Genomic DNA, 19301 nt, shown 5'->3' with positions numbered 1-19301 from the left:
AGAAATTAATAAAAATATCTCTATTAAAAAGGGTATTGTCTTTACAAAGGCAATCTTCATAGCAATTTTAATTGTGCTGAATCTTGGCTTCAGCTAGATTCTGGTGAGGCATTTCTTTTCTCTTCCATGTTCCCTTAATTTCTTTGCCCTACTAGCCTTTCTAGGTGCTTACTACCAAGCCCAGCCCCTGAAACCCATGTGGCGAAGAAGAGAATGACCCTTGCAGCTTGTCCTTTGAATTGGACATGGGTGCTCTGGAACATGATGCCCAACCTTATTAAATAAGTAAATAAGTAAATACATAAATAAATAATTAAATAAACAACCAAATAAATAAATAAATAAATGTTAAGAGAAAGAAAAAAAAGAAAGACAAACAGAAAGAAGAAAGACAGAAAAAAAAAAGAAAATTCCATGCTGGTTCACCCAAGGTCTGAACTCTTCTTGCTTTCTGCAGTGAATTCTGTGAAACAATAAGGTTGTTGTCTCTATAAAAGGCTCCTATCTACTTGGGCAAGCAGAGAGCGGCTATTCAGGCTTGGAAACAATTTCACAAATAAAGTCTTGATTTAGGGCCAGCATCTTGCTATGGTTTGAATATATACACTAGGAAGGACAGGTGGAACCTTTGAGACATGATAAAGGCATATGTAGATTACCCATTCTTGAGTCAGTGGTTTTGTGAATTAATGTAAGAGTTGCTTTGTTAGAAAAGTAAGCTCTCTCTTGCTACATGTCCTGGCTCAGCAGGAAGGTCCTTACTGGCAAGACACTGGCATGTGTTCATGGACATCTAGGACCTTGAACATTTCTCTTTATAAATTTTCTAGTCTGTGATACTCGGTTATAGCAATAGAAGCAGATGAAGACCTTTGATGTTTTTATGGACTGCTCTGAGCAGTTCCTCCTCAAGTGGCTGTTTCCAGAGATGAACAGTTGTGTGCAGTTTGTTTTTGTTTCTTGAGAGAGGGTCTCTGTGAAGTCCTGGCTGCCTTCAGAGATCTGCCTGCTTTTGCCTCCTGAGTGCTGAGATTAAAGGCATGTGCCACAATGCCTATTTTGTTATTGTTGTTGTCTTAGAGGTTTTTTAACTTTCATAATTTCTGACTCTTCCTATGTGTTCACAAGAAATGGATATAAAAAAGGAATCTCTCCATTCTCTTTAAATGGGCTCTGCCCTCCTACACCCGCCCTCCTCGTTCCCCCACTCCTTCCCAATGAGACAGTCTTGCTGTGTAGCTAGGTAGCCTCAAATCATGATTGTCTCTACTCAACCCCCAGAGCACAAGGTGCAGGCAAGCACCACCACACCCTTCTTGGGTAGATTTATTTTAAACAGCCCTCATAGCAAGATAACAAAGGTTTCTGGAGACTCAGGTAATAATGAAAGTTGTTTTTTGATTTTTTTTTTTTTTTTTTTTTTTTGCTTGAGCAAGGCTTAGACTTCTTGAAGCTCAATTTCTTCATCTGAAAATTAAGGGAATTGTAAAGATGCTGTCCGGGATTTCTTCCGACTCTAGCTTTCTGTGGTTTTCTACATTTGTGCCCTTGAATGGAAATTCGTGGTATTTTATGATCTATACCTTACCAGAGGACTCAAAACCAAAACCAAAATAGTTATTTCAAGAATGTGAGTGGGTGATAGTATCAACAGGAACAGGAAAGGGAGGGCTGAAAGGGCTGAACAGGAAGGAGAGGGCTGACCAGGCTGGAGGCAGGAGCTGAGCTAAGAGATAACAGCCCGCCAGCCCATGCAGAAGGACTGCTGAAGCTCCAGGAGCTGCATCTGCCTGGACTGAGTGCTGGAGGCATCAGGTAAAAGAGGGGGGCCTAAGGAGTATGTTTGCTGTTTTTAAAATTATGTTATTATTTAGTTTGTGGAGGGGGTTAGGGGAAGGGCATAGGGAACATGTTCTTGTCATGGTACATGTGTGAAGGTCAGAAGACAACTTACAGGAGTTCATTCTCTCCTTCCATCATATGGGTCCTGGGGATCAAGCTCAGGTTTTCAGGCTGGAGCAGATGCCTTTACTGGCTGGACCATATCAGTTGCCTTTATTGTCTGTCTTTTATCTGTCTGCTATTTCCTCCTTCCATTGAAATCTCTAGAACACTTATCAGTACAAAGAAGCCATTCAAAGAATATTCAAAAATAAAGTGTGAGGCTCTCAATGCAAACAACCTTTGTACTCTTTTGGGAAACCTACCACTATAAGGAATACATTTTGCCTATGTAAGAATCAATATTTCCTATCTACCTACCATCTATCTGTCTGTCTGTTTGCCTATCTGTCCATCCATCCATCTATCATCTATCAATCATCTAGCAATATCTATCTATCATCTACTTATCTACTTATCATCTGTCTATTATCCATCCATTATCTTTATGATCACCTATCAATTAATTTGTCATCTATGTATACTTTAAGACATAGCCTCATGAAACTTGCTCTTGTTAGTTTCGATGGTATCTGACATGTTCATCTTCTACTTTTTTCCAGTGTGTGCAATGCATCCAATGTGTATGTGTGTGTGTGTGTATGCATGTATGAGTACATGCATGTGTGTATGTGTGTTGTATACATACAGTGTGTGTACAGAACTGCTTCATACAAAGACCAGAGATCAACTCTGAGAGTCTTCCTTTATGGCTTTGGTTTTTACATAGGTTCTGGCAATCCCAATTTGGTAGGCAAGTACTCTACCTGATGAGTTATCTCTCTGGCTCTTCCATTTTCATTAAAATCTTGTTTTCTTCTAGTCAGATGTAGTGCCGAATGCCTGCGGTCTCTGTATTTAGGAGGAAAAGGGATCTTGTTGTTTCTTCTATTGTGAGCTTCCTGCCAATTCTCCTATATCAGCTTCCAAACTTGCCATAGCCGTGTTGAAATTACAGAGGCAAGCTGCTGCATCCAGCACTCAGATCATCAGGCTTCCAAGACAACTGCCCTTACTATGGAAACCATTTCCCCAGCTCAGTTTTTCCTTTTTATTTCTTATTCAATCCAGGACCTCAGACCACATTCAGATGGACCCTCCCTACCCCAATTTACTTAATCTGCATGATCCCACAAAAATGTCCCTAGAGTTTAACCTAATCTATCTAATCCTGCACAAGCATGCCCTCAGGCTTGCCTCCTAGGCAATTCTAGATCCTAGATCCTATCAAGTTGAGAATTCTCGACTCTCTTAACATTGTGTAAGAAAGACTGCTCCTATCTCCCGTTGGGTTAATTTTATGTGTGTGAGTGTGTTGCCAGCATGTGTCTGTGCATATGTGCACCATGTGCATGCCTTGTACCCAAATTGGCCAGAAGAGGGCATTAGAACTGTAATTACAGATTTCTGTGAGGCTGGGGATCAATCCTGGGCAGATGTCTGTGAGGCTGGGGATCAATCCTGGGCAGATGTTTGTGAGGCTGGGGATCAATCCTGGGCAGATGTTTGTGAGGCTGGGGATCAATCCTGGGTCCTCTAGAACAGTGAGAAGTACTCTTCACTACTGAGCCAGTGCTCAATCTCACACCTCCTGTTCTTGAAGACAGTGTCTTAACAGTCCATGACTAGCATCATCCAGTGCTGAGAGTTATCTGCATCCAGCACTTTAGGTTAGACCTTGATAAAGTTAGGTTAGAGAAGGGGTTAGTCAGAAAACCAATGACATTCAGTGAGCACAAAACCTGGCCAGATGAACAGGACTGGGAAAAGTCTGGTGCACACTATACATGATAAACAACGCACTTCTTGTGTGAGCTTCTGTAGAGAGAACGTCTTGTGTATTGTATGGATGCATTGCCTTTCACATAAAAACCTATGGTCTATAGAAAAGGGTAGAATAGAAAGTGGGACATCTGGGAGGCAGAAAGGATTCTGGGATAGAGCATAGTGCGGGAGATTCACCCAGGAAGATGTGATGAAGTGGACACATGGTACCTGAGCACAGGTAACCAGCCATGTGATGGAATGTGGATTACAATAAATGGTCTAAATTATGATCTAGTAAGAGAAGAACCAAGCTATATGGCCAAGGTATTTGTAAATATGTTTTGAATCTTATTTCTAGGAGCATGGATCTGAGAGGAAGAACCAGACCTAACTTCTACAACTTCCAATCTGTTTGCTAAAATGTAATGGAAGTATGGGACTTGAGGTAGACCAGCCTGGTTATCTGCTGAGGTTTTTTAAAACTGCTCATGCTCCATACCTGCCACTGTCCAAGCTGAACACCTATCACTATGCTAAAGCCCTGGGAAATCACAAACAACCTCTGTTGTTTAAAGCAGGATTTGTCCCAGATGCTGCTGTAAACTCCTTCCCTAACCTGGTGGTTCAGAGTATTTTACCATGTTGAGCATTAATTTGTTAATCTTGATAGTCAAGTACTAGGGAGGGGAGGGCACAAGTCCAGAAGTTCAAGGTCATCCTCAGCTACATAGTAAGTTCTAGGCTTGTCTGTGCTACATGTGACCCTGTCTCAAAAACCCAAACAAGCCCAAACAAAACAAAACAATGTTCTGGTGTTGCCTCAAAAAGCTTCTGTCTTAGGGATGCCTGTTGGGACCTGACAACTCAAGTGGTGCAGTCGTGTTAAGTCTTCAATATGAACTTGAGAGGGCTGAGCTGTGCCTGGGAAGTTAGGGAAGCATATTTCTGGGTGTGTCCATGTGGGCATTTCCACGGCTGATTGGAATGTGGGACAGAAATTGAGGAGGGAAGACCTGCTCCAAATAGAGGCAGCAGCATCCAACGAACAGGAGGTCTGAATGAAACATAGGGAGGAAGCCTGCTAGTGTAGGCATGTCTGTCTCTCTGCCTCCCATCCGTCATGAGGTGAGCCACACTGTTCCACCTCACGTTTGTTCTGTGCCATGATGCTCCGACTTGTCCTTGCACAAAGACCCAGAGGTAATGGAACCAAGTGACCGGACTAAGGAGCCAGAACAAACCTCCCCTCCCGTATTTACTTTCAGGTATTTTGGATGGATATGGACACAAACCTTTGATGCATAAAAGTGCTATACATCTTATAAACAGGTGCTATGTTTTAGAGTTTCGGATTAAATTGTCTCTGGCTGCACAGTACTATGATAACATTGAGGGGAGAAAGAAAAGAATACGGTGGGGAAATTGCCACCTATTGCTTAGTAGCTTGGATGCCTCCACACTTCTGAACCTCATATTTCTGAGTTACCCAGAAAAGTGATCGCATCCAAAGAGATGCTTTCTCTTCCCTCACAGAAGAAAGTCTGTGGAGTTCTTTCAAGTGTCCGTCTTTATAAACAACGTATATTTCTCCCCCAAGAATGGCTCTGTTCTCTCAGCATCTTCCTTGCTTGAACGCCTGGTTTCCAGTGGTGGCTCTGTTTTTGGGTGTTGTGGAACCTTTTGGTACATGGTGCCTGGTCCACTAGGAGCCCTTTGAAGGTTACATCCACTTCTAAGGGTAGTTCTACGTCTACTTCCTGTCTGGCTGTCTTGGAGCCACTGCATACCTTTCCCCTTACCACTGAGCCCCTCTGCAATGCCTTCCCCATCCTCCTGAAACCAGGAGCCTGGATAAAATTTCTTCCCTTTAATTGATTCTATCTGGTATCTTGTCTCAAGCATGAGAAAAGTAACTGAACACAAGTTGGTTAGTTACAACTAACAACTAACAGGTAGTGTCACTCGGAGGGGAGAGGAGCTTGGAAGGTGTGAGGCTCAGAGGGGAGAGGAGCTTGGAAGGTGTGAGGCTCAGAGGGGAGAGGAGCTTGGAAGGTGTGAAGCACCTATTTGTTCACGGAGTACTGTTGCAATGCTTTGCCATGGAGTGCTGTTCCAGTGTTTTGCCGTTACTATCTATCATCTGTGGTCCTCACAGTACAAACATCTTTCTTTTATAAATGAGGCACCGGGTTTTAACTCAGTGTTTGGACACCTGGAGTACACAGGTGGCAGAGTAGTCAGTCACAGTGGAGCCTATATGCTCATTACTGGCTGTATGGTTAAGTTTTTTTTTTCCTTATTTGAGAAGCCCACATTGTGTACCCCAATTGTACTCTCCTCTCAGTTTCCCCATGCCTGCCCCCTTTTGCTGTGACCTATTCCACCCACACATATATAAGAAAAGAAAGAAAGGAAAGAAGGAAGGAAGGAAAGAAAGGAAAGGAAAGGAAAGGAAAGGAAAGGAAAGGAAAGGAAAGGAAAGAAAGAGATGGGAAAGGAAAGGAAAGGAAAAGAAACCATTATATTCACTGGAGCATGGTCCAACTCCTAGGGGCCAGTCCCCCAAAGGAAGATGAGTCTTTTCTCTGCTTGCATCCACACCAGAAGCATTAACAGAGAAGAGCCATGTGATGGCTGGAGAGGGGCAGCGCCAGCTCTCCTGCACCTGTGCCACTGAGCTTCAAGCAGAAGCCCAGACCACAGACATCCATCCACACATGGACTTCGATGGTAACACAGGCGACAGATATCAACATGGACTCTGGTCACGTCAGGACACCAACCCACTCACAGCCTTCAGTGGCTGCATGGACTCAACACAGCCTCAGGTAGCTACTCATGACACATCAGCATGGTCCCCTGAGGCAGCAAAGCTGGAGGACATCTCCAAAGCATTAGGCAGCGTCCCAGGCTGCATATGTCCACATGGATCTGTTCCAGAAAAAAACAGTCAATGTACAGTACAACCAAAGAAAGTGCTTTTGACTAAAAACTATTCCAAGGGACAAAAATCCAGCCAAAGATACCCCAAACTGAATTTGAAAATAAGGCACAAAATCTCTTTCCAAGACTTGAGAGAAGAAGACTAGCACAGAGTGGTATGTGGTGTTACTTGGTGAAGACAAAGAAGAGAGGAAGTCACGAGGTTCACACAGCTTTACATATACACACACATAAACACACAGACACTACATACACATACCCCCCCAAACACGTGCCATACATACACATAACACATGCATAACACACACATACATATATATACACATACACATAACATACATATACACACACATAAACACATTCCACACATACACACAGACACTACATACACATACCCCCCAAACACGTGCCATACACGCACATAGCACATGCATAACACACACATATACATATATACACACACACACACCATACATATACGCATACCACAAAACACATGCCATGTAGACACACATATACCATACACACATGCACAAACACACATATACATACATACATAATACAAAACATGTCATATACATACATACATACCTCAAAAAACATGCCATATGCACACATACATAGCATACATATATGCCACAAAACACATGTCATATAGACACATATACCATACAAACACACATGCAGAAACACACCACAAAACACAGGCCACATACACACACCACATGCCATACACACATACCATACATACATTTCACATACATACAAACTGAGTATCACTAATAACAAGGCCACTGGAGGGTCAAGCTTATTCTTCAGGGGATCTGGGCTGGACCCTCTCCCACAAGGGCTGCCAGCAAACAGACAGATCAGCAGTAGAACTTGAATTTGGAGTGAACAATGAATACATTTTTTTGTTTTGTAAGAATATCCCTGTTGTTATTCCATTGAAATTTAACAAGCCATCCTGTGTTTTATCTGGCAACCCTTCTCCCAGCTCTTAAAGAAAAGAGTGTTAGTAGTATAGTTACACCAAACTTGGAGCAAGCATGGGGACAGGAATGTGACTCAGGGTGGGGTGTGCACAAAGTTCTGCTGTCATCTCTGGCACTGCACATATGCAAAGAAGAGAGATGGAAGCCAGTCAAGAAATGGTCTGTGCAGAGGGGTGGGTTTTGTTGTTCCTTCCCAGATTAAAACAACCATGGACGTGTGTAAGGACAGCTGGGCAGGAGTGACCAGGAGTTGTAGCTTTGCTGTGCTGGACTCCCTTAATTATGTCACGCTCCTTTGTCTACCTCTGAACTCAAATCCTGGCAAGATTTGCTCACATTTTTCCTATTGTGGCAGCATCATTGAAAGAGAACTGCAGATGAGAGGTCGGGGGTGGGGTGGGGAGGGTTGTGTGTGCCCAAGCAACAAGATCAAACAAGACTGAAGCTTTACATCGTAGCATCCATGTTGATTTAATGGAGACAATGAGATGTTTTATGTGTTCCCTCCATCACACACCTGTATGTTGTCTGCCCTGAAGAGTGAGCTGGACGGATTTGGGGCCACCCAGTACAGCCTTGTGTTTCCTCCTGGCCTCAGACATTTTTCTGAGGGTCAGATTCCTAGTATGTGTCCAGGAAGGCAGGGCTCTTCCTGTTCCTTTGACTTGACAACCCCTCAAGGGCTTTTGTGGGCCACAGGAATTTTATAACTCAGAAACGAGAATGTATGTCAGTGTTTCTTGAGTTTCAGCTAGGGGACAGAGTAGTTTCAGCTGTACTACTGAGGAATAGCCATAAAACAACAAGGGCTCAACTTTATTAAAAGAACACAACACACACGAGAGAGGCAGAGAGAGAAACTGACATTCATATTTGGCCAAACCTGCGCAAGGAGCAGTTGTTCAAAGGCCTTTGCCTCCAGTTCTTCACTCTCAAGCCTTCTGGCAAAAGATTAACTCTCTTTGAGTCATGACACAGCAGGTTCATTTGTTCAGTGGCAAAGGAGTAAGAAAGTATAATGCTAAACTTTCCACTTAGTCTAAGCAGGGTCCAGAGATTCTGCAGTTTCTTTTCTCTAGGCCATTTCGTGGGGGGAATCTGATTTTCCTTTATTCCAGCTACCTTTGACCATATGAAATTCCCAGGTTTTGGTGTCTCCCCCTGCTAGTTCACAATGCATGACATTTGAGCCTAAGTATCAGCAAGATCCTTAAATGGATGGTTGACATTGGTTGGAAGCTGACAATTTCTATTTATTTTCTATGAATATAAGGGCGTGTAATAGCTGCATGTGTGTACATGTGCTTGTGTGTGTGTGTGTTCCTTAACAGGTAGATACAGTTGGCTCTGTTATGATAATTTTATTTCCCCTGTGCCTTTAAAACTGGGCTCATGAGATAAATACTAGAACAGGAAGGACTCTGTGCTGCTTTCACAAGGATGTTACCAGATAAATGACTGTGGCATTTGCCTGTTCTGCCAGGGATCTGTTACAAAATGAGCTCAGATTTGGGGAATTTGTGATAATGCCTGACAGTCACCATGATCTTGAATAAACATGAAGGAATTGCCTTTCATCTTCCGTTCAAGCCCGTCACTGGACTTCTCCAGTGCACAGACCAGCAAGTTGGGAAAATCTGGAACTCATTTGCTCATCTCTGTCTTCTCTCTGAGTTCTGTGTGCTGTGACCACATCTGCGAGTTCTTTCGGGGTGTTGGGGTGCCATTAATCTAAGTCAGCAGCGGGCCTTGCTCTCATCTTCCATGGGACACTCCCTTTCCATCTGCCTCGGAGAGAAGACAAAGCCTCCATCCTCCATGCTCTATCACAGACATTGCACACTTTTTATTTACACTGACTTTCTTTTTGTTTTTCTTGGATCTATCAGGAAAATAATCACATTTACTACTACATATATCTTTTACCTTACAGAATTCCATCAGTAGACACAGCAAAAGTGAAAATATACTGTCCAGAGCTATAATGACTCTCTATTAGCTGAAGGATCTATGGACATGATATAGCACTTTGCATTATCATAAATACACTAAGGAGTTCTACATAGTTTTAAAAAACCTATTCCTCTGAGTTTTCAGTTTTAATCTGGAATCTTTGTCATGCGTTACACTGTTTCCACAAGTATCACATATTAAATCACGTCCATGTTAATCTCCATTAAAGGAAAGGGGCATATCTCTTTCCTTCCACATTCTTAGTGTCAAGTGCACATATCTATGTACTGCCTGCACTCCACTCAGGGACTCATTCGTTAGCTCCCTTACACATCAGGCAGTCTGTAAAACTTTATGCACTGACTTTGGCAGGACTGAGCCAACTGGAAACTAATCCTGCTCACTTGAGTCCTTCACGTTGGTGTTGATTTGAGGGCTCCTGCAAGCAAGCAAGGCCTCAATCACTGTAGCATCCCTGCCAGGAAGGACAGGGAGGGCCTTCTTCCTAAGACGGCTTAAAGGGTTTAGTTAGTGAATTATGACCCGAAGGCCATTCACATAGGAAAGAAGTGGCTAAATAATCCTGATTGTAGACATCACGATTTTAGAAAGAGGAAAATCTAAAGCCATCCCCTTTTGTGACTTGTGTGGTTTGGGTCCTGGAAACCTGGCTGGGAGCATTGGAAACGAAGAAAGGACAGACACACAGACACATGTACAGAGAAATCAATGAGCCATCTACAGGTACAGCACAGGAGGGGTGAGCTAGTCTTCACAGGAGGTCTCCCAAGCAGCAGTCTCAGGCTGTAAATGTCCCAGAGAAGAAAGCTGTGGTTGGTAGTTTCTGCACACACTGTTCAGTCGTTAGCAAACACTAACACTTGTACACACTGCCAACATTCACACTCAGACCAGAGGAAGGTTTTACTGTTCCTTGGAGCCCTGCTGGGGTAGTGGGGTGGAGGGAAGTTTGTCTACTCCCATGGAACTGAGGTCTTTGATATGGCCTTGCCTGTGGCTACAATACACATTAGCTCAAGGCTTTATCTGCTCTCCTCATTTATGGCTTCCTTGGCTTGCCCTCTCCAAAACAAAACAAAACCCCAAAATAATAAAAACAACCACTATTAGAATTGATAAATTTAAAGGTTACAGACTATAAAATAAACATACAAAATCAATAGTTTATGTAAGTCTGGGCATATAAGGCAAATTTGATAGGTACACATGAACTGGCAAGATGGCTCAACAGTTAGACAGAGCATTTCTTCTTCTTCTAGGGTACCCGTGTTAGGAGACACAACCATCTGTAACTCCAGTAGCAAGAGATCCAGCACCCTCTTCTAGCTCCTGAGGACACTTGTACACATGTAGTACATACTCAAATACACATGCACATTATGGTCGTTTGAATGAGAATGGCTCCTGTAGGCTCAGACTGTTTAGGAAAGATCAGAAGGTGTGGCCTTGTTGGAGAAGGTGTGTCACTTTGAGGTTTTAAAGCCCACACTAGGTGCAGAGCCTCCCTCCCTGTGGATTAGGATGTAGCTCTCAGCTACTGCTCTAGCACCATGAGTGCCAGCACCTTGCCATGCTCTCTACCATGCTGACAATGGACCAACCCTCTGAGACTCCCAATTAAATGCTTTCTTTTAAAACAGTTGACTTGGCATGATGTCTCTTCAAAGCAATAGGACACTAACTAAGACACATAAAGTAAAAATAAATAAGGATACACATCAAACAGTCACAGATAATAATCATTAATTTATTTGAAAACAAGTCTTTGGTATGCATATACATTTGCCATCTTAGTATTAAACATGAAAGCAAATTTGGGGAGTAGAAATAAAAGAAGCTGGAACCTTCCAATTTTGTAAGATAGGGTATTCTCTCATAAAATAGCAGCTATAGGATGGAGTCTAATTTCCTAAGTTGATCAAAAAGTTTGAATGAAGTGAATATTTTATAAATTCAGAAGCCAACAGAAATGTAGGCAGATTACTTCACACACAAGGCAAAACTCAGATCTAGAGCTGGGCTAATAGGAACAGCTGCCTCTCCTGGGTTCATAGGAACAGCTGCCTCTCTTGGGCTAATAGGAACAGCTGCCTCTCCTGGGCTAATAGGAACAGCTGCCTCTCCTGGGCTACTAGGAACAGCTGCCTCTCTTGGGCTAATAGGAACAGCTGCCTCTCCTGGGCTAATAGGAACAGCTTCCTCTCCTGGGCTACTAGGAACAGCTGCCTCTCCTGGGCTAATAGGAACAGCTTCCTCTCCTGGGCTAATAGGAACAGCTTCCTCTCCTGGGCTAATAGGAACACCTGCCTCTCCTGCTTACTTGCAGCTCTTGGACATTTTGAAGGGAAAGTCACTGTAGGGCACAGAAAAGGGTGTGTGGCCAAGGGTCATGTAAAAAGAACTGCTACCTGGCTTCCATAGGGCAGGGTGGCTTCTCTTAAAACTGCAGAGCCTTTGTGGCCAAGCTGGAGTCATGTATGTTGAGGCTTCCTGGAGTTGCTGCTGAGCCATCTTCCCCAGATGAACCAAAGGACCTATCTTAATCCATCTGAGCTGTTGTAACAAATTCACAAACAGAAATGTGTTCTTGTGGTCCTAGGGTCCGGAGTCTAAAACCAAGGTATTAATAAAGTCAGTGTCTGGTGAGGGCGTGTTTCTCACAGCAGGTACCTCTTGTTTCCTCTGATTCCATTCCTGCCAGTTCTTCCCCAACCTCATCAGCCAAGTCCTCACTTTTTTTTTTTAAGATTTATTTATTTATTTTATGTATATGAGTACACTGTAGCTGTACAGATGGTTGTGAGCCTTCATGTGGTTGCTGGGAATTGAATTTAGGACCTCTGCTGGCTCTGGTTGGCCCCACTTGCTCTGGCCCAAAGATTTATTTATTATTATAAATAAGTACACTGTAGCTGTCTTCAGACATACCTGATGAGAACGTCAGATCTCCTTACGGATGGTTGTGAGCCACCGTGTGGTTGCTGGGATTTGAACTCAAGACCTTCGGAAGAACAGTCAGTGCTCTTAACCACTGAGCCATTTCTCCAGCCCCCAAGTCCTCACTTTTTAATATGAGTGAACAAGGATGGGTTTCAATAAGTGAATTTGGGAGGAGACAGCAGGAAGTGATGTCTAGGTGTATGAAGTAGTCAGTATTGTATACATCTCAAATCTGGTTTTGATTATATGCTGTGGTTATCACTGTGAGGAGCTGGAGGGTGGGTTTTATACAGAAATCAACCATACTAGTTTGCCACTTCTGTTTATCTAAAATCAATTTCAAACACAAGGCTGGGGGCTGGATAGCTAGTTGGTTCAGTGGTTAGAGCACTTGTTATTCTTACAGAGGACCTCAGTTTGATTCTTAGCATGTATATGATTCCCAGCCATCTGTAACACCAGTTCTAAGACATCTGGTGCCAGGCACACATGGAGTACACACACACACACACACACACACACATACGTACATATATACATACATACATGGTAAAGTAAATAAGTACAAAAAGAAAATTAAAACTACTACAAAATGTTGTGTCCAAGATAAATCCACTTTCACATTTTACATTATAGTGACACACTTATACTCCATATTCCAAATGGAATATATTCGTGTTATTAGTAGTTTAACACAGGTGCTGTTGTAAAGGTTTGTTTGCTCTAAGTCCTCGTTCCATGCCCCTGGAGGAAATAGTACAAGATTGATACCAGCAGAAACTAACCCAAACACTCACAGAACTAGGGGAGAACCAAAGGCTAATGAGAGGAACAGGGAAACCACAACCCTAAGGAACATGGCTGACCACCTGACCAGAGGGGCAGAGCTCTGCAATGATCGGCTCCCTTTGTTTTCCACCCCTTCTCTCCTTCTCTCCGTATAATCTGCCTAAAGTGAGACACAAGGCAGTCTCTAGGATATTGTGTCGCTCAGATCGCAGACTTTCTGAATGAAGTCCAATTTCAATGTTATCTTTGTAAGTGTTATCTTTTTTTTTTAATCCAATCAGTTTGTCGACCTGACCCCTGCATGAGTTCTAATTTGTTCTACAGCAAATAAAAAAAGCTGAACCAACCGCTCCCAAGATGCTCTGTTCTGACCAGAAAGAGACAAACCTCAACCCGTCCCGTTTTCCTGAGCCATTTGTGCTGCGCTTCCCTTCAGACTGTGAGAGACAGGAGCTGGGGATATGGGTCAGTTAGTGTGTGCCTAACATGAACGGGCACTGGTACCTGCCTCTAATCCTAGCACTTAGAGGAGGAAGTGAGAGGATCTGTAGTCCTGAGACTTCCTCAGCTATAGCAGGAAGGTTGAAGCCAGCCTGGGATCTGTAAGACCTGTCTAGAGAGTGGGGAAGAAGGAGGGCCTGAGGAAGGAAATAGAAAAGGGAAGGAAGGAAGAAAATTACCAGCCATACTCCCCAAACTTGAAAGAAAAAAAAGATGCTTTCTGCATTTAGTAAACTGTGAACTGAAAAAATATTTGAGGGTAAAAATGTGTTTTTATTGAATATTCATGGACTTCAGAGGGGTTGTTATTCCTTGAACAATACAGAATAATAACCATTAACATGAGATTGATCTTGCATTCAGTATTCTAAACAATCTGGGTTATTTAAATAGTTGGGAGGACTGAATGAGCTTCATGAAAATACAATGCTGTTTTATATAAGAGGCCTGCACATCCACAGATGTGGGAATCCGCAGGGAAGCTGAAATCATCCCCCTGTGAATCCCGAGAGATACCTAACATAGGAAATAAGAATCCCTGTGTAACTTGAAATCTTGACTTTGTTTGATTAGAAGATGCCAAGTCTTGTGTTCCTGGCATCGTGGGTGGAGGATTTCCTGCGTGCCAGGTCACTAACACAAGATGCATTAGTCCACAGCTTTAGGAATTGCAGATTTCTTGGCACCAGAGCGTGGTGAGTAACTCTCTCCACTTCCCCTGACTAATGGAAGCCTCTTCAAATATTTCCCAGCCCTTACCTCTCTCCAGCATCAGGGCACATAGAAACCACCTGGTAAGAAGTTAGGAACTTGGGCCATCCTTACCGAAGGTCTGGTCAGAGCGAGTTGTATCCATTGACAATGACTCTGGTCGTATGTGAGCTGTCTGCAGACCACATGTTGAAAAGCACTGCTGGAGGGGTGCTTTTTTTGCTTACCTGTAAAAGATACAAAAAAAATGTCACTGACAAATCTGACACTTGGCCGTGATGACAACTCAGCTGGAAAAATGCTTATGGAAAAAGCATGAGGACCCAAGTTCAATCCCCAGCACCCATAGTGAAAAAACAGGTATGGTGGCATGCACTTGTGATCCCAGTGACTGGGGAGGTGGAGACAGCCCAGCTTCATTGGAAGGCACCAGGTCCTACTGAGAGACCTGATCTCGAAACCAAGATAGAAGCCTCAAGAGGAATGACACCTGAGGTTGACTTTTGACCTTCACATGCAGGCAACATACATGCAGACACACGTCCACACATACCTGCGCGCACGCTCACACCCACCCAAAGATGTAAAATCAAAAGCTTTGACACATTGAATCACTGGACAGGAAAGACAAAAAGATGTGCCTTGCATTTCAGTTTCCCACTAACAGTTAATCGCTGAAGAATGAAACTTTAAAACTGCTTGGTTATCTTCATCTGTGAGACACGACATTGATGGCATGCTCATGCACTGTTTGACAAGTGGGAGGCCTCTCAGGAAATCATCTCTAGGTGATTTTGTCACTGTCTAAGCATCACGGAACAGGCTTACATACATCGTCTTCAAAAGTCACCAGCTAAATCACTGCAGGATCGCCATGTCACAAGTTGGCCTGTCTGTGACCACATGTTGTTGTGTAGTGTGTTACCATATATCGAAGGGCGCGAAATCCCTTAGGATCTTCCCCTGAGTGCTAAGTTCTCACATCTACAGGGGTTGTTCTCTTTTTCCCTTTCAATAAGTGGATTAGAAATGAGCTGACTCAGGGCTGGAGAGATGGCTCAGTGATTAAGAGCACTGGCTGCTCTTCCGAAGGTCCTGAGTTCAAATCCCAACAACCACATGGTGGCTCACAACCATCCGTAATGAGATCTGACGCCCTCTTCTCTAGTGTCTGAAGACAGCTACAGTGTACTTACATATAATAATAAATACACCTTTAAAAAAAAAAAGAAATGAGCTGTCTCACACATGCATAATGTTCATGGACTGTTACTGTTCAGCAAAGCTTGGGCATTTCAGAGTTGGGTCTTGTGTTCTTCAATAGCTTTTTGTTACTCCCTGAACTCAGCTCATATTTCCCCCTTTTGAGAGGCATTCCTACGAGCATCTCATTCACTCCCAATCTTGGCTGTTGATCAACTTTTCGAGCACAAAACTTTCACTTCAGCAGGACTCTTGAGTTCAGAGCAAAGCAAAAATCATAGTCCCTCCTACAGAGCTTCTTGTACAATAACGGTACAAAAATATCTGTTGTGTGAATCCATGAATATATAAATGTGGATGTGCAGGCAGCCACAATGCCTTCAGTAGGCCAGTTGCCTCTCTTGGGAGAAAGTCATATGCTACAGAAATACTGCATTTAGATTCAGAAGAACCGGCCCCTGCCTTCTCAGCATGTAGCCAACCTTTAAGCCAGTGCCAGCCAAAGAAAGCACAGCACAGCTTATAAATGCAAGCTGACCACCTTACTGTATATATTTCAGCAGCTCTAGTTTTAAATTTAAGAACAGGTGAAGTTAATTTTAAGATGGAATTTTATTTAATCCAATGTGTCTAGAATATTATTTCATCACATAATGAAGATACATGTAAAGGCTTAAAATTTGAAAAATTTTGAGAGTTCTCACAAGATAGCTCTGGTTAGCCTGGAACTTGCTATTTAGACCAGGCTAGCCTCCAACTTACAAAGACCCACCGCCTTCACCCCTTGAGTGCTGGGATTAAAGGTATGTGTTACCACACCTGGCTGTTTTTATTTTTAATTATGTGTGTGTGTGTACCTGGGAGCTGGGTACCTGAGTGTAGTGCCAGCGGAGGCCAGAAGAGAGCAGAGAGTCTGGGAGCTGGGTACCTGAGTGTAGTGCCAGTGGAGGCCAGAAGAGAGCAGAGAGTCTCTTAGTCCTTGAGTAACAGGGGTTTGTGAGCCACTTGACTCGGGGGAATCAAACTCCAGTTGTCTGCAAAGGCAACCTGCGCTCTTAACCACTGAGCCATCTCTCCAGCTCCCCAGTACACACTGCCTTCATTGTGCTAGGGGCTAAACTCAGTGCCTTTTGTCTGTAAGTACGCACTCTACCACTGAGTCACACTCCCGGGTCCAATATGAATTACTGATGGGATATTTTGTATTCTCTTCTCATTCTGCTCTTTAAGCTGATGTGTGGTTTACACTGACTGTGCCCCCTTAGTTTGGATCACCCTACCTCAATTGCCTGCTAGTCACATGTGGAGTGGCTCTGGGGCTGTGTTAGCCACAGACACAGCCTGGTTTACTTACGTGTGACTGTGTGATAATACCTACCTCACCAGGTTCCATATGGATACAACAAAGAAGAGAGTGTGTAGGTGGGTGGCTTATGCCTTGCAGGTTTGTTTCTTGCTGTGCCCTCAAGAATGGTTAAGTGGGGACTCTGCTCGCTCATGTCAAGGTTCTGCTTTAGGAGAGGCAAAGCAAGTCATTTAGCCACATGAGAATGTCAGTGGGCATGGAAAGCTGTAATCCTTCCATGCATGTGCAGCGGGTGGAAAGGAAAAAGCATTACTGGGCTCATTTGGATGGAGGCTCTTTAGCTATTCTGAATGGGATTTATGTTGTTTTAGTCATGTGGTGGCTAATTTGCTGGGGGCGGGGGGGTGGGGGGGGGTGTTGACACGATCAAGTGATGCGTAAAGGCAGGGTGCAGTTCACTTCTGGGCATGTCAGTGAGCATGTTTCCAGAGACTGAGCCAACCGAGTGGGGGAGAACTGCTCCCCGTGTGGACCCAGGAAGAAGCAGCACTGATTCTCTCTGACTTAGCCATCGTAGTCTACCACTGCTGATCTCAGTTTTTAGACTCCAGTTTCCTTGGTCTTTGGCTCTGAAATTCCTACCAGTGCCCATTGATGCTTGAAGCCATTGTCCTGCTACATCCTTGCCTCCTTAGTTTTAGCTTGCCACTTCTTAGATGGAGTCACACTGCTGGCTTGTGGAGTGGAACTCTTTGTGTCTGTGGTCTTACAAGCCATTTCAGTAAGTCCAAACACATATGCAAGTATATACACACATCACTCCTAGGTTCAGACTATTTTCGAAAAGAAGCCCAAGGCAGGGAGTATCATGCTTTGGGGTAAGAGCATGTTCTCACGTAGCTTAGGCTGCTCTCAAATTCTTTGTCTTCCTGTGTCCAACTCCTAAGAGCCAACATTACAGATGTATGTTTCCACATCTAATGCCCAACATCCACACTTGCCTGAGATTGGACCCATGTTTAGATGCCAAAGCTCTAGAAGATCTTTTTAAGTTTCAGTTCTTGGATGACTTTGGATTTGGACTAGGGTTTTTATCTAACTGAGCCATTAACATTGACATGCTTGCTAGGGATCAGTTTTTAGAGGTCTCAGGTCTTATTTGGGGTTTAGCTAAAGCAACAGGTCCCTTTCATTGTCCATGTCTAGGTCTTTGTTTAGCTCTTTAATGTTCTTTGAGGACACAGAACTAAAGTCCTCTTGATTTTGGTCCTTATGGGTTTTTTGTTTGTTTGCTTGCTTGCTTGCTTTGAGACTGCCTTTCTGTGTACCTCAGGCTGGCCTGAAGCTCCCAATTTCTGCCTCTGCTTCCCAATGGCTGGGATTATGGGCCCACGCGCTGCTATTAAACTCATTTGTAGGCGCTTCCCTGTTGCTGCCTGCCTCCTCAGTCTGTACAGGGTGCAAACACTCTCTGCCCCTGCTTGCCCCAGCATCTCAAAAAGCAGGTTAAGGGTGGGACTTATGACTCATACTGGCCTTTTCAAGCTGGGGAATTTAGGTTGGGCCCAGGGCCACTCTGGAAGGAAGGGCCTGAGGCAGACCTCCCTTCCTTCTGCTTTCCAGTTCCATCCTGGCCCCCAACCCAGTGGACGGTGCTGCCCAAAGGCAAGGCACTTCTCTATGTGCATGACAGATCATCTTCCCCCACCCACTCCAGGCACAGAGTGTTCAGTGAGTTCTTTGGGCTTGCTGGCTGTGGGGACTACGTGATGATCCTCTCTGTAAATAATGAGCTCTCTGTGTAAAAAGCTGTTAACAATAAGCCATCTATCATAAAATTCACCTTTATGGTGTTCCCTTAGCACGTTTAGGGGTCCCGAATAATAAACACAAAATTTTTATACCTCTCTCAGCGTGCTTTGTATCAGTGAGGACACTTTTCGGAATAGAACATAAGCATGTAGGTTTCTCAGAGGTGACCTATGACCTGGACTCTGCAAAGTGGGTGTAGACTTTTAATCATCCTTTCTCCAGTGAGATCTGAAGGAACTTGTTCAAGTGCATTACGTTAAATTTGTTTACTTGACCGTGGTAATGGAAGCAGTGATTTTCTTCTACCCAACATGCCTGCCTTTGAAGAGAGAGTCTGCACAATGACTCTAGATGCATCTGAGTTGAAGTACCAGCTCTGCAACTGACCTGGGGGCTGGGGGTGAGGGCACCTGTTGTGA

The 19301-nt window shown here is 43.7% G+C and overlaps 1 long non-coding RNA gene across 1 annotated transcript in view; it reads left to right on the top strand.

Annotated features, from left to right (window-relative positions):
• Positions 1–1702: 1702 nt before the first annotated feature.
• Positions 1703–19301, top strand: part of LOC116088888 — a 28813-nt gene continuing 11214 nt past the window's right edge. Inside the window, exon 1 of the long non-coding RNA XR_004118062.1 lies at positions 1703–1815. This is a non-coding gene — a long non-coding RNA (uncharacterized LOC116088888). The remainder of the gene's footprint in view (positions 1816–19301) is intronic.

Source organism: Mastomys coucha, unplaced genomic scaffold (genome assembly GCF_008632895.1).
Source record: "Mastomys coucha isolate ucsf_1 unplaced genomic scaffold, UCSF_Mcou_1 pScaffold14, whole genome shotgun sequence".
Lineage (NCBI taxonomy): Eukaryota > Metazoa > Chordata > Mammalia > Rodentia > Muridae > Mastomys > Mastomys coucha.
The sequence above is the reverse complement of the archived record's forward strand: the minus strand, read 5'-3'. Positions and strand labels throughout refer to the sequence as shown.